This window comes from Schistocerca gregaria, chromosome 2 (genome assembly GCF_023897955.1).
Source record: "Schistocerca gregaria isolate iqSchGreg1 chromosome 2, iqSchGreg1.2, whole genome shotgun sequence".
Classification (NCBI taxonomy): Eukaryota; Metazoa; Arthropoda; class Insecta; order Orthoptera; family Acrididae; genus Schistocerca; species Schistocerca gregaria.
This window is the reverse complement of record NC_064921.1, coordinates 269,692,256-269,706,137: the sequence shown is the minus strand read 5'-3', so window position 1 is coordinate 269,706,137 and position 13,882 is coordinate 269,692,256. Positions and strand designations below refer to the sequence as shown.

At 42.6% G+C, this 13,882-nt stretch overlaps 1 non-coding gene across 1 annotated transcript; it reads right to left on the bottom strand.

Annotated features, from left to right (window-relative positions):
- Positions 1–424: 424 nt before the first annotated feature.
- On the bottom strand, positions 425–508 carry Trnas-gga (transfer RNA serine (anticodon GGA)). The gene is given in 2 exon segments: positions 425–459; positions 469–508. It is a non-coding gene; the product is annotated as a tRNA-Ser (tRNA).
- Between the last annotated feature and the right edge of the window lie 13,374 nt (positions 509–13,882).

Sequence of the window (13,882 nt, the reverse complement as noted above, 5' to 3'; positions counted from 1 at the left end):
GCCCAACCTACATAGGTAGGAATGATCATCAAAATAAAATAAGAGAAATCAGAGCTCGAACAGAAAGGTTTAGGTGTTCGTTTTTCCCGCTCGCTGTTCGGGAGTGGAATAGTAGAGAGATAGTATGATTGTGGTTCGATGAACCCTCTGCCAAGCACTTAAATGTGAATTGCAGAGTAGTCATATAGATGTAGATGTAGAAGGTGCAAGACTGTCTGTGTTCGGTCACATTACACGTTTCGCTTGCAGTTAGTGCAGCTTTAACCCTGCTCGTATCACTACAGCTTCTTGTTAACATTCAACTTGTTTACGAAAGGTTTTAATAGCTCTGAGCACTATGGGACTTAATTTCTCAGGTCCTCAGTCCCCTAGAACTTACAACTACTTAAACCTAACTAACCTAAGGACATCACACACACGTCCATGCCCGAGGCAGGATTCGAACCTGCGACCGTAGCGGTCACGCGGTTCCAGGCTGTAGCGCCTAGAACCACTCGGCCACCTGGGCCGGGTACGAAAGGTTCGCCATGAATTTGTTCACAGAAATTATTCAGTATAGGCCCTGTCGCACGGTTTTCGTCGAAACCAGACACTTTTGTTCTAAGTTCAGCAATCACTTTGGTGATAATGTACTAGTGGCGCAGTTCTATCTAATGCCATGCTTCCTTCATGTTGTGCGTATCGAACAGCACGGTCGATTTTCCCATATCCCCAGAGATTACTTTGAAGTCGCGTATCGTGCTCGTGAAACAAGGACTATGGGTAAACCGGAACAGAAGAGAATCGAAGAATTTGAGGTGTGGTGCTAAGGACGAACGTTTGATAAGGTAAGGAATGAGGAGGTTCTGCGCATAATCGGAGAGGAAAGGAATATGTGGAAAACACTGACAAGGAGAAGGGACAGGATGAGGGTACTTCTGTTAAGACATGAGGGAATGACTTCCATGGTACTAGAGGGAGCTGCAAACTGCAAAAACTGTGGAGGAATATAACCAGCAAATAATTGAGGACGAAGGTTGGAAGTGATACTCTGAGATGAAAGGAAATCGTGGCGCGCCAAAATCAGTCAGAAGACTGATGACAACCCCCCCCCCCCCCGCTCCCCTCCCACCCCCCCCCCAAAAAAAAGAATCGGGCTCGTGCATGTGATGGACGCGAGCGCCGTTGTGGCCGAATTCGGGACAGGAGCAGACAGCAGTGTGGTATCAGCTGCATCCACTGGGACGAGCAACATCTCCTGGACGGCACCGCTGTGTCTGTGGTCGATGGCTGCGCACGTCGTCGGCAGTCAGTGCGGGAAGTCCCGCGAGGGATGTGCGATGACCGAGCCTGAGGGCACGGGCTGTGCTCGGAGGTGGGCAGAAAGTCACCTTTATCCATTAGAACTAGTAACATTTTCTGGAAGAGGCGCCCAAGTAGATGCACCGAGAGCCATTGCGGTAGCCTAGGATAGAGGCTCACGCTGTGGCTGATGATGGCCAGTGAATGATAGTTCATGGAGTGTCACGGAAGACGACAGTTGAGGCTGAAGCAAAAATCCGAGAGCCTCGAGGCGCTAGTGTGGAGTACGGTAGCGGACGGAAAACGGTCAGTAATGGCGAAGCTGCCGTGTGGACAACAAGCGGGTTGAGTGGTTGCTTTGTTTACCGATCGAACACACAGATTTGCAGTGAAGGCGAGGGAACGGCTTCGGTTGATTGCAAGGAGCCCAACCTGACCGTTTCTGCAGTTAATGGTGGCATCCAAGTGGCTTTGCTTTTAAGGCGGTGCATTGTGTTATGAGAGAACATGCACTAAATTTAATGATTTGTAGACAACTTCCTGAGCGGAAGTGTGTGAGTGTTCAGTAACAGCCTGTCTGTGTTTACGCCACGCGGAGCAGTGTGTCTAATACAGAAGAGCAGGCCTTATTGTGTCAATATACGCCATGGGAGAAAATCATATGAACTTTTTATACGACTGTGAATCAGTCGTTGGTCGGTAGTGTAAAGAGTAGTTTCTCTATAGAATTCTTGCGAGTGAATCAGTGATTCACTCATGTTCATTAAGATGAAGTTGTGTATTACCTTATGCGAGTGAACTGTATATATGTTATTGGATAGCTATTTATTTATGCATAAGTGTGGGTAGCTTGCTAGTGTTATTGGCAGATGGTGTCTTAATGGAGGGTGTTGCTAGTTATAGTAGAATAAGTTTGTTAGGGGCTTTATCTCTGATCCTAAATAAGTTTAGGTACTGTTTCGCTTCGTAAGTTTTTCGGTTATGACTTATGAAGGCATTGCCCGATATTTTAACTTATTGTGATGTTACCTGGTTTCCCGTTGTAGGGACAAATTGAATTTGCTCCATATTAAATCTTTTTTCTGTTGTTGTACAAGGATCTTTTGTGTCTGATTATTCTAGATCTACTTAACGTTTTTCGGGCTACAAATAATTATATAGCTTTACTGTAAGTGATTTCTGTTTCTTTAGCTGATATTTTTGATGCTAAACAAATTATTGTTAAACGGAACCCCGCGTCTACCCAAACACAGACCCGAACCCCAGTCCACCTAAATCAGCCACTACAACGACATGCTGTTTCCCCAGAATCAGGCGAATTTTTATGTTAAGTCTCCATACTTTTACAACTAAATAAACAGTATCCTTACATACTCCAGTTAAATTTTTAACAGTTGACTCAAGCGCATCAATTAGAGGGGTACCATGTCCTTATTCCCGCCGTAAGTGAGCCCCTATATAATGGTGCATCAACTAAACACAAGGACGATCACAGAAGCTTACAAAAGTCAGACATTTTTTATGTTGTATGGAGAACGGAGACCTCTTGTTCAATGACATTTTTATTTAGCGGCAAGGGATCGTATAATCTGTTCTATAACATAAGTTTAGGCTTACAAATAATACATCTTCCTGTTTATCATTGTTACATAGTGACTCGTCCATTTAGGGCCTAAACAGTTACCACACATCAAATGACAGCATCGTTCGCGCTAACCAAATGAATCCTTTACGAAATACTGAGTTCTTTGAATCACTTCTGTTAACCCTTCTCTTCCAGTAATCTCGAATTAATGTTACTTCATAAGAGTTCAGTCAACGATCAAAAATAGATTCAACGAGGATATTGTAAGTTACTTTCTACGTAGGTTATTAACATTTACTTAGGTTTTTTTCCTAATGAATCTCAGTATGCCTTTATTACAATTTTTTCCACCTATGTCTAATACTTTGGAACTATTCAAAAAGATTTTGGGCTTGCAGTCGGTCCTCGTTAGCTTCCATCCACGATATTTCGACTGGACAACTGCCAGCCATCCTCAAGTGAGCCATCGAAGACTGACGAAGACGCCTCCCCATTCCGCAATATATAGCGTGCACCGAGTATTCCGCGCATGCGTCAAAATCATATTGACAAACGAACCACTCCGCCCGCCGGCAGGGCCCTCGCTGGTGGAACTGCAGAACTCAGCTGTCTTCGGCGTTGTCAATTGCCGCGGCCATCGGAGTACTTTGACGTCATCGTCTGGAGCAGATCTTAGAGATGACGGGGTTCCACGCATTATCTAGCTGGTAGCCATTGTCACGGTTCATAAGATTGTCTGTCATGAGAATTTCCACTGATTCCTTTATGACGGAGTCCCAAAAGGATGTTCTGTGGCCAAAATTGTTGTCTTGTCATACTCCATTAAGTGACCAGTGGAAATGAAATGCTCAGCAATGGCAGACTTGCTAGGTTGCAAAAGGCAAGTACAGCGTTGATGTTCAGTTCAACGTTCTACCGCTGTTCGCAATGTTTGTTCTATACATGACATGCCACACTGACAAGGTATTTTATAAATTCCCGCCTTCCACAATACCAAATCGTTTTTCACTGATCCCAGAAGGTCGGAAATCTTCGATCGTGGACGGAAAATCAGTTTCACTTCCAACCGTGTATGCTAACGACGACCGACTGCAAGCCCGAAATCTTTTTGAATATTTAGTTCGCCGGGAAAATTTTAAATTTCACTTTGGAACTGTTTATCTTGAGAGTCAGTTGCCGAGATCTACACCAAACCCTCTATTGCTTTACTGCATTCCGCTACAGTATTATGAAATCTAACATCACTATACGCGACAGTATCGTTCTGGAAAAGGCTCATGGAACCGTCTGCTGACGGTTTTGCTTTCTCAAGAACGAAGTGTTATTCACCAGGTCAGTTACATATACATAGTGAACGATAAATCCCCCATACACTCTCTTATAACAAGTATATGGACACCTATTAGTGGACACTAATCTGGTGGGGACACATTCAATGAGGTGTCTGAATCTCTGTGGAAGAATGGGAGTCCAGAACCGAAACCAAAGAAGATAATGAGGGGGACGCTAGGGTCTGGAGCGAAAGAGACGTTCTAACCCATTCCAAAGGCGTTCCATTGGGCTCAGATCGGAAATCTGGGTACAACAGTCTATTTCAGGAACGCTGTTGTTAACAAACCGTTAACTTTCATATGCTGCTTTATAGCAGGGTGCGTTGTCGTTCTGAATACAATCATCGTCTCTAATTATTCCTCTATGCACTTCGTACAGCCCACAAAGCTCTAAATCGTGTTCATATTCTTCCACATTTAACGTTTTCTGAAGTGCAGTAAGTGGACAACACCCTAACCACGGAAACCACACCCATACTGTGCACCACCGCAGGTAACGTTCTCCAGACATTCGCCAAAGCCAAACCCTTCCGTCTGATTTATGCATCACTCGAAAACTGTCGTTTCTAGTCGTCCACTGTCCACTGTGAGCCGTGCGCGGCTCGTGATCGTGCCGTTAATGCTTCACATCTTGTCTTGGCAGTACTGCGGTCTCGTTTCTTATTCGAGTTACTAGCGGCACTAAGTTGCAGTCTTGTCTGCACTGTCGTACTATCTTTGGAGCGACCGCTAATATTTCTGGGTCGTCGTGTGTCGGAAGTCAGTGGGGACGGAGCAGCAGTGAGGTCCGGACAGCCATGACTCGCCCGACCGTTGCCGGCACACGTGACTTCAGTGGGGACAACCTTGGTTGGTCGTTCGGTCGGTCGTTTCATCGGACGACCTGTATTTGGTCACCCCCGGGTTCTCTGTGTGTGTCGACTTGTGAATCATCCTACTTGTTCCACAGTGACTAGTTTTGGTATTGTTCGAGTTGTTGGTGGAAGAGTTTTCGCAGAACCGTGTGTAGCTTGTGTGGTTTTGACTGAGCAGTTATTTTAATGCTGTCTGCGTGCTGGATTGAGGCAGTCGGTCGGTTGGGACAGAGCAGCGAGGAAGTCTCCGCGGCGTGCGGTCAGGCCGAGACGCTGGCGGTGTGCACGCATGGTTGGATCATGAGGCGCCAGCTGCAAGAGCTACAAAGTTCGTTGCCCACCGAACCTGGACACTGAAGTTGAGTGATAAGTTAACCTGTTATGAAACCTCAGCTGCTGTGACATCTCTTCGTTCATTGCTGGTTGTTGCTTTCTGGACCGTTCTGGCCAACAGCAATGTATGGTGTGTTGGAGTCGGCGAAATTTTGCAGCTGTCTTCCTGTGTGGCCTTCAACTATTAAATTGGTTGTTACTTACCAGTGAAGTGGACCATAGGTATTTTCTGCCCTGGTCGTTAGCGTAGCTTTTCGGCAGTGTGTTTTCCTCGATGTGTTGATGCTGTCTGGCACAGCGTGTAGTTCGACAGACTTTTGGCTGAATGTTCATATTTTTTTCTTAAGAGTGGTTATTGTGCCTTGGCTGTTTCTAGACGCCAATTTTGAAGACGTAGTGCTGTTGGTATCTTCGTCCTCGGCTGATATTTTCCGTTGTCTTACCATTGGTTGGGCGGAAGGGAATTGATTAGGTTGTTCGTCGGTCCTTGAGCCGTCCCTGGGTCGGGCTGCCATCCGAATATTTTACCTTACTCTTGGCTGCCTGTCTCGCCCCACCGTACATCAGAGCTACCTCCTCAGGCCGACCCTCGCAACACGTCTGAGTACCACTGTTCTGTTGATTTTAGACTGTGATTTTCATTTTAGTCTGATGTACTGTGCGAGGCCTTCAGCCGTCTATTAATTTAGTTTGTTTTAATTTTAAATAAGGCCTGGAGCCGACTTGAATTAAAAATTTGAAGATTGATTTGTTTAATAACTAAATATGGAAAGTTTGTTGTATCTAAAATTCTTGTTATCCAGCCCCTAAGTCCTGAGTTGTTTAATGTCTTGTGTGTGGCCTTCAGCCGAGTATATATATATATATATATATATATATATATATATATATATATATATATATATATTAAAGTACGACATTCAGCCGCGTGTTTTTTTAAAGCAATTTTTATATAACTTGTGTTCAGGCCTTCAGCAGTTCTTGTTTTTCGTGTGGTTTTGGGCCTTCAGCCCAGGAGATATCGCCTTCAGCCGTATTGTTTTAATGTGATCCTTTTAAGGCAATGTGTAATTAAGTGGTTCTTAGGAAAATAAAAGTTTGATTGTTTTGTGCAACTAACGGTAACTGATTACGGACCCCTCCACAACCATAACCTGACCCGCTCTATCCTGCCAAACCAGATTTCACTCTGGAGTTGCTCTTCACACTACATGAAGCGTCGCCTAGCATTGACTACAGGAATGTGTGGGTTACGAAGAGCTGCTCGACCACTGTAACCTCATATCTGTCACTGCCACCGCAAAGTCATTGTACTAGCTACACTGCTAATATTTAGAAACTTAAAAGTGATTTCTTCTGGTGATTTCACGTGATCGTTTGTAATCACCCTGCGCAATACTCGATGGTCCCTGTCCGTCATAACATGGAGTCTGTCTTGTCTTGGGTTGGCTGTGGTTGTTCCTTCGCGTTAACACTTCACTATCACATCACCAGCAGTCGACTTAGGCAGCTTTAGAAGGTCTGAAATGCCTCTGCTGGATCTGTTAATCAGCTGATATCAGATGAGTGGTACACATGCGGAGTCACTGAGTTCTAGTGATCGACCTACCGGCAACACAATACTCACCACCCAATTTTATACTGGCGGGCCCGCCTCTGGTGCCATCTAGAGGTCAATATTGCATTACATATGGGCGTTCCGATACTTTCAGTCAGAAAGTACATGTTACTCTGGCTGTTGCCCCAAGCTGCGATTATATGCACATCTAAAGCTGTCTACCTTTTGAGCACGACATACTGAATTCTGTTTGCTGGCTAGTCTTCCATCCAGACACAGAACTTGTTAGGTAGCACTCAAGTCGAAATTTTAAACCACTCTGGAGGAGCCGCAGAGAAGCAGAGTACAGGCCGTAAAGATGGATGTAAGAAGGTAACTAACATATCTAGAACAGGGAGGAGAAGAAATAAGGAAATTAGGGAGGTAATGGATATGGAGCAATCAGTCTGAAGAGCTGTAGAAAGAGCTCTTCAATTATATGTCCATGTACGGTGGGCCAGAAGCAGTCCTCTAATGCTAGGAAGGAGGAAGTGCAGACAGCCGAGAATAACATGGAAAGTGAGATCTTAAAGAGGAAGACTACAATGATCTTGAATCCTTTAGAAGTAAGGACTGTGGAACTGTACCGAACGCTTTCAGGATGTCAATATGGGGTTCACTGTGTGCTGTCTTCTGGATCTCAAGGTCCAACTGAGTGAACTGTCACAAGAGTGTTCTCTATGCATCACTACACTGAAATTTTCGGTCTCTAAAGTGGTCACAATACGCCATCGCAAAACGTCTTTGATAACCTGTAAGCATGATCTATAATGGCGGCTCATCTAGAAAGTGGTCGTAATAATGCGACTCAGCAGCGTTAATGGAGGGCTCAAGGCTATGCACCACTCCCCATCAGGTCATTTGGCCTCGATCTCGAGCATCATTTTGGCTTAGCGAGCGGAAGAGGGCAGGACTGGAGGGAGGACAGGCCCCAGCACGGAGCCTTGTGGGAAGCGCGCCTCTGGACGTGAGGAGCGCCGGCCCGTGGGCGGGCTTCCACGCCTTTCCAGGAGGGCTGCACTTCGCCTGGCGGGCGGCAGGGACAGCAGGGGGCAGGGACAGCTTGCACCTAACGAACGGGGCGTCCGCCGCCCACGCCGCCCCTCATTAAGCTAGCAATCTGGGACCAACAGGCTGGGGTGATGAGGATCTGGCCACTGAAATGTGGGATTCAGTTCTGGAATACCTCAGTTTCATGGTTCCAGTACCGAATGATGTGGTGATAGTGCACTTAAGGTGAATATCTGCACGGTTCATTCTAAAACGTCTCTTGTTGTTCAATCTACGCGAGTGCTCGTTTTCTAAAAATGATTATATCGACGACACGTTGAACTCTTTCCTATCTTCCTTCCTCGCAGCCTTCAGCTGCTCGCGGTATGGAGTTATACGTTAGCAAGTAATCTGCCAACTGACTTTTGTTGTGGATAACAAGAGAGAATAGCCCACACCACCATAAGGAAGAATATTTAATAGAGAAAAGTATTTAGATTTCATCTCCAATACGACTTCTTTCCTCAGTGAACGCGAAGAAGAATTACAGGGCCTGCTAAATGTAATGAACAATCTAATGAGTACAGAATATGCATTGAGAGTAAATCGAAGAATGAGAGAAGTAGCAGAAATGAGAACAGCAAGAAACTTAACATCAGGATTGATGGTCACGATGTTGATGAAGTTAAGGAATTCTGCTACCTAGGCAGTAAAATAGCCAATGACGGATGGAGCAAGAAGGACGCCAAAAGCAGATTAGCACTGGAAAAAGGACATTCCTGGACAAGAGAAATATATTAGCATCAAACATAGACCTTAATTCGAGGAAGAAATTTCTGAAGATACACGTTTGGAGCACAGCATTGTATAGTAGTGAAACATGGACTGTGGGAAAACCGGAAAAGAAGAGAATCGAAGCATTTGAGATGTGGTGCTAACGAACGTTGAAAGTTAGATGGACTGGTAAGATAAGATAAGAAGAAGGGACAGGATGGTAGGACATCTGTTAAAACATCACGGAATAAGTTCTGTGTTACTACAGGGAGCCGTAGAGGGTAAAAAGTGTAGAGGAAAATAGAATGGAATATATCCACCAAATAATTGAGGAGGTAGGCTGCAAGTGCTACTTTGAGATGAAGAGGTTGGCACAAGAGAGGAATTCCTGGTGGGCCGCACACGGTCTTACGCTTAGTGCGTCAGTATAACATGCGAAGGTAAGCTTTTCTTTTTTTCTAGAGACAATTGGATGTAGCCACTTTTCAAGTCAGAAAAGTTTGTCCAACATCACTGCAGTGATGTTGGACATCCGTCAAATTTACTATTTTGTTATAATATCTTAACTGGATTCAGAACGCTTTCCACAAATAAATTATCATACGCTGAAGAACGTGCAAATCAGAGGGAACTATGTCCGACGAGTACAGTAGATGTAGTACTGTTTCGTTCATCAAATCACTGTCTTCCCTCTGGAAAATTACCTTTGTGAACAGTTGAATTCTCCTGATGAGAGATTATACTTTTTTGGTCTAATTAGCCCCGAATACTTACACAGCATTTACCAGTTATCCTTTTACATCTTTCAAGGCCCAAGGTAAGGAGAAACACTTAACTTATTATAAAACAAAGGCCATAATTTATTCAGCAGGTGAAACTGACTTAGTCTTTGGGTGAAGAACCACTTATCCAATCGCTGATTTGACTGATGTTTCAGTTCTGCTCTGAAATTGCTTACCAGCGTTACACCCACCCACTATGTAGAAAATCGTTTGGATTGTATTTAAAAGTGTTAAAAATTGCTAAATAATTGCTTACGCTGCTGCATTAAACTATTTCATAGTTCATTCTTCATGTAAAATGCGCCATACTCTTCTTCTGATATAATGGTGATGATTGCTACAGCATACACGTAAAAATTCGATATCCGGTACCATATTGCAAATTTTCTGTGTGATCCATCTTTGGTTACAGTTTTGAACATTTTTTACTCGTTGATCATCTTCAAGTCAAAATATGAAAGTTCCTGAATTCAGCCATCCAGTTTATAATTTATTGCCGCGCGGGTTTAGCCGAGTGGTCGGAGACGCTGCAGTCATGGACTGAGCGGGTGGCCCCGGCGGAGGTTCGAGTCCTCCCTCGGGCATGGGTGTGTGTGTTTGTCCTTAGGAAAATTTAGGTTAAGTAGTGTGTAAGCATAGGGACTGATGACCTTAGCAGTTAAGTCCCATAAGATTTCACACACATTTGAACATTTATAATTTATTGAAAGTGGAACAGATTCCTTAAAGACTTCGCCAAATTTAGATGATTTTTGATTGACGATTAACTGGTCAAAAATAATTCTATGATGGCACGAGACCGAGTAGATCTATTGGAACAAAACATTGCTACTTCAAAGACTCATATAAACAGATACGTTCAGGAGATGATATATTCTTCACTTGTCACAAGAATGTTAAGAGTTAATAATAAAAAGCTGCACCAGTTAAGTAATTTCTCGTGCACAGCACGAAGCGTTTTATCAAATGCAACTATTTACATTCATATTTTATGCGATGTTTGCGTGTGTATTGTTCTGCCTCTTCTTCTTTTTGTGCTTTTGCCACAATCGGAAAATAAAAATCTTGTGTGTAATTAAAGAGAACAGTAATTTTTACGTATCTACTTACACGTACTGGCCGTCCTCATTGTGCAGAATTTCATATAGACAGACATGCTCTATTTTGCATGAACTACAACATTTACATCAAATTCTCACTGACAACTTCTGTCAGTAACACCAACGTCCGCTTATAAATATCAGTTAAGCTTGATATTCTATTATGGGCTATTTTGTTACAACTATTGAGAGGATTTATGATGGAATGAAGTAAATTATGGATTTACTATAGTTATTATATGCAGAACAAAAATCTCAAGAAAGTAACCGATCCGCTATCTAGCTTGTCATACAAAATTTTTCCTCCCAACTTTTTGCGGCGTTCAAAAATTTCCAGCTCCTCCATTGTATCAATTATATGTGACTTCTGGACATGATGAGGTAACTTAAAATCTTTTTCTGTGTTTGAGAATGGATGTCCAATGCTCTTATGTATGTTGATATGACTGATTTTGTAAATTCGTTGTGTGTGTGTGTGTGTGTGTGTGTGTGTGCAACTGTTGATGTGTTCAGGGCATCTGGTACGAAAGTTCCTGCCAGACCGTATTATGTAGCAACCTGAGCAAGTTTTACGTATTCCTGAATATGAGAATTCATCATTTTTATTGTTTAATGTGTGGACTAATTTCAGTTGAAGCTTGTTTGTAGAGACAAGTACATTCGATTTTTGTGACGTTAATAGAGTTGCTATTTTTTCGGGAGATGTTTCCTACAAATGGTATGCTGGCAACATATTTGATTGTGTTATTAGTTTCTCCCGCAGAGCCAGGAATAACTGTACTAGATAAGAGGAATAAATTATTGAAAATCGTCTTGCTATGCATGAGGAAAAGAACGTAGCTGATTCAGTGGTTTGTTATGAAATCTGTAGTGGCGTAGTTACAGGCATTCCTGAGACATCGATGATTATGAATGAAATTAGGATTGATATAGCCCATAGCCTGCGTCGGAGCCTACATGATCATAATAATGAATTCATGTACAATTATGGCATTTAATCACAATTCGAATATACAATATAATTTGACAGTAAAGTAATAATGTGAAGAATAACAATTCTACTAAGCGTTTGTGCAGCCTGCTACTGTTTAATCTAAATAATATAAAATATGACAATATTAAGAAAAGGATAGTTGCTACTCACCAAATGGCGGAGATGGTGAGCCGCAGAACGGTACAACAAAAAGATTGACGGAAAGTAAGCTTTCGGCCAACAAGGCATTTGTCAAAAATAGACTACACACACACACACACACACACACACACACACACACACACACATACTACAGCATTGTCTCCGACAAAAAATAGTTCAATCGAATCAAGCAAGCGTTAATCAACGAAGGTATTCTGTACCACCCCGACATGGAGAAAGATTTTTGCATTGCTGCTGATGCATCTTTTACAGGACTTGGAGCTTGTCTGTTCCAAGTGGATGAAACAGACGGCGAACAACAGATTAAAGTGATTAGCTTTGCGAGTCGTGTCTTAATAGAATATGAACGATCAAACTCAGCAACGGAAATTGAAGCCTTAGTTGTGGTTTGGGCTTTCACGAAATTTCATTTTTACGTTTATGGTAAAAACGTAAAGGTGTACTGTGACCACAAATCGTTAAGTTTCTTGTTAACATGAAAACTGTTACACGCACGCTTAACAAGATGGGCTTTAGCGTTGCAAGAGCATCTCTTCCAAATTGTATATATTAACGAGAAGGATAACATCATTGCTGATGCCTTGTACAGGTTGCCACAGGGCATGTCTGAAAATGCAGAACTTATCGGACAGGCATCAGAGTACAAAGTACTGTTAGTTAAAGATCAAGCATACAGACGTAATTTTCTTGACGTGTGTAAACGTATTTCAGAATTGCAAAATGCTGACTGTAAGTGGAAAAACATTGTGCAAATGGTCAGTGAGAATCCGAATTCGGAATTAGCCAAGCAGTTTAAGATAAAAGATGATATTTTGTACCGTAAACCTAAGAAAGAGGAAGAGAGGTCGTGCGTATGTATTCCGGAAAGTTGTTTCCGAGACTTTATCTGGCATATCCATGAAACTTGGGGGACTCTCTACAGCACGAGAGGGTGCAGTTTACGATGTGTTTTCTAAGTACCTAAAGATGTATCCGCTCAAATGTTCTACAATTACAATCATTGTTAACAGGATAGAAAAAGATTATATACCCATAATAGGTAAACCGGAAGCTGTCATTTCAGATAGTGCTGCATATTTTACTGGTTACAATTTTCTGAGAAACGATAGTTTAAAACAGATACTGATAGCTAGGTTCCATCCGGAAGCCAGTCCGGTAGAACGCATATTCAAAGAGTTTAACAGATTCATGCGGATATAAGCGCCGAATAAGCATACAAATTGGATTAAATATGTAAACCTATATGAGAACATATTTAACTATCTACAACATTCTGCCACTCAATACACGAAAGCAGAATTGATGTTGTCTGAGGATGAAAATGACGAGTTGGTAGCTCTATTGCCAGTGTTTAACTGTCGGCAGCCGACTAGAGAAGAGAAGATCAGCAAAGCTTTGACCTCTATTAAAAAATGTGTTAAAGTTAGGAAACGGAAGTATGACCAACAGTTAAGGAAAGTACAAGAGTTTGAAGTAGGAGAGATGGTACTTCTAAAGAACCACGCGGAGGCCTCTCTTGCAAATAGGGGTCGTTTGGGGAAGGAGACCAGACAGCGAGGTCATCGGTCTCACCGGATTAGGGAAGGATGGGGAAGGAAGTCGGCCGTGCCCTTTCAGAGGAAGCATCTCGGCGTTTGCCTGGAGTGATTTAGGGAAATCACGGAAAACCAAAATAAGGATGGCCGGACGTGGGATTGAATCGTCGTCCTCCCGAATGCGAGTCCAGTGTCTAACCATTGCGCCACCTCGCTCGGTCTCTTGCAAATAAAAGAAATAAGAAATGGCCGTTATTGTATAGTGGACCATGTGTGATTGAAAAGATACCGTATAGATGTAGTTATTTTCTAACTAATCCTGAGAATAATAAACCAGTGGGTTTGTACACACATAAGGATTTAAAGAAAATTTAATAAATAATATGTATGTATGTACTAGATGTAAGTTTAGGCTTAGTAATATTTCTTTTCATTGATGAATTTTCAATTTATTTGTAGTCAAGATGAAAGTTTTATCCTAGTATGTAGTAAAAGTTTCATGCAATTGATGTCACGACATAATTTGTTAGAAATATGTAGTGACAAATACAATGGTATATGTAG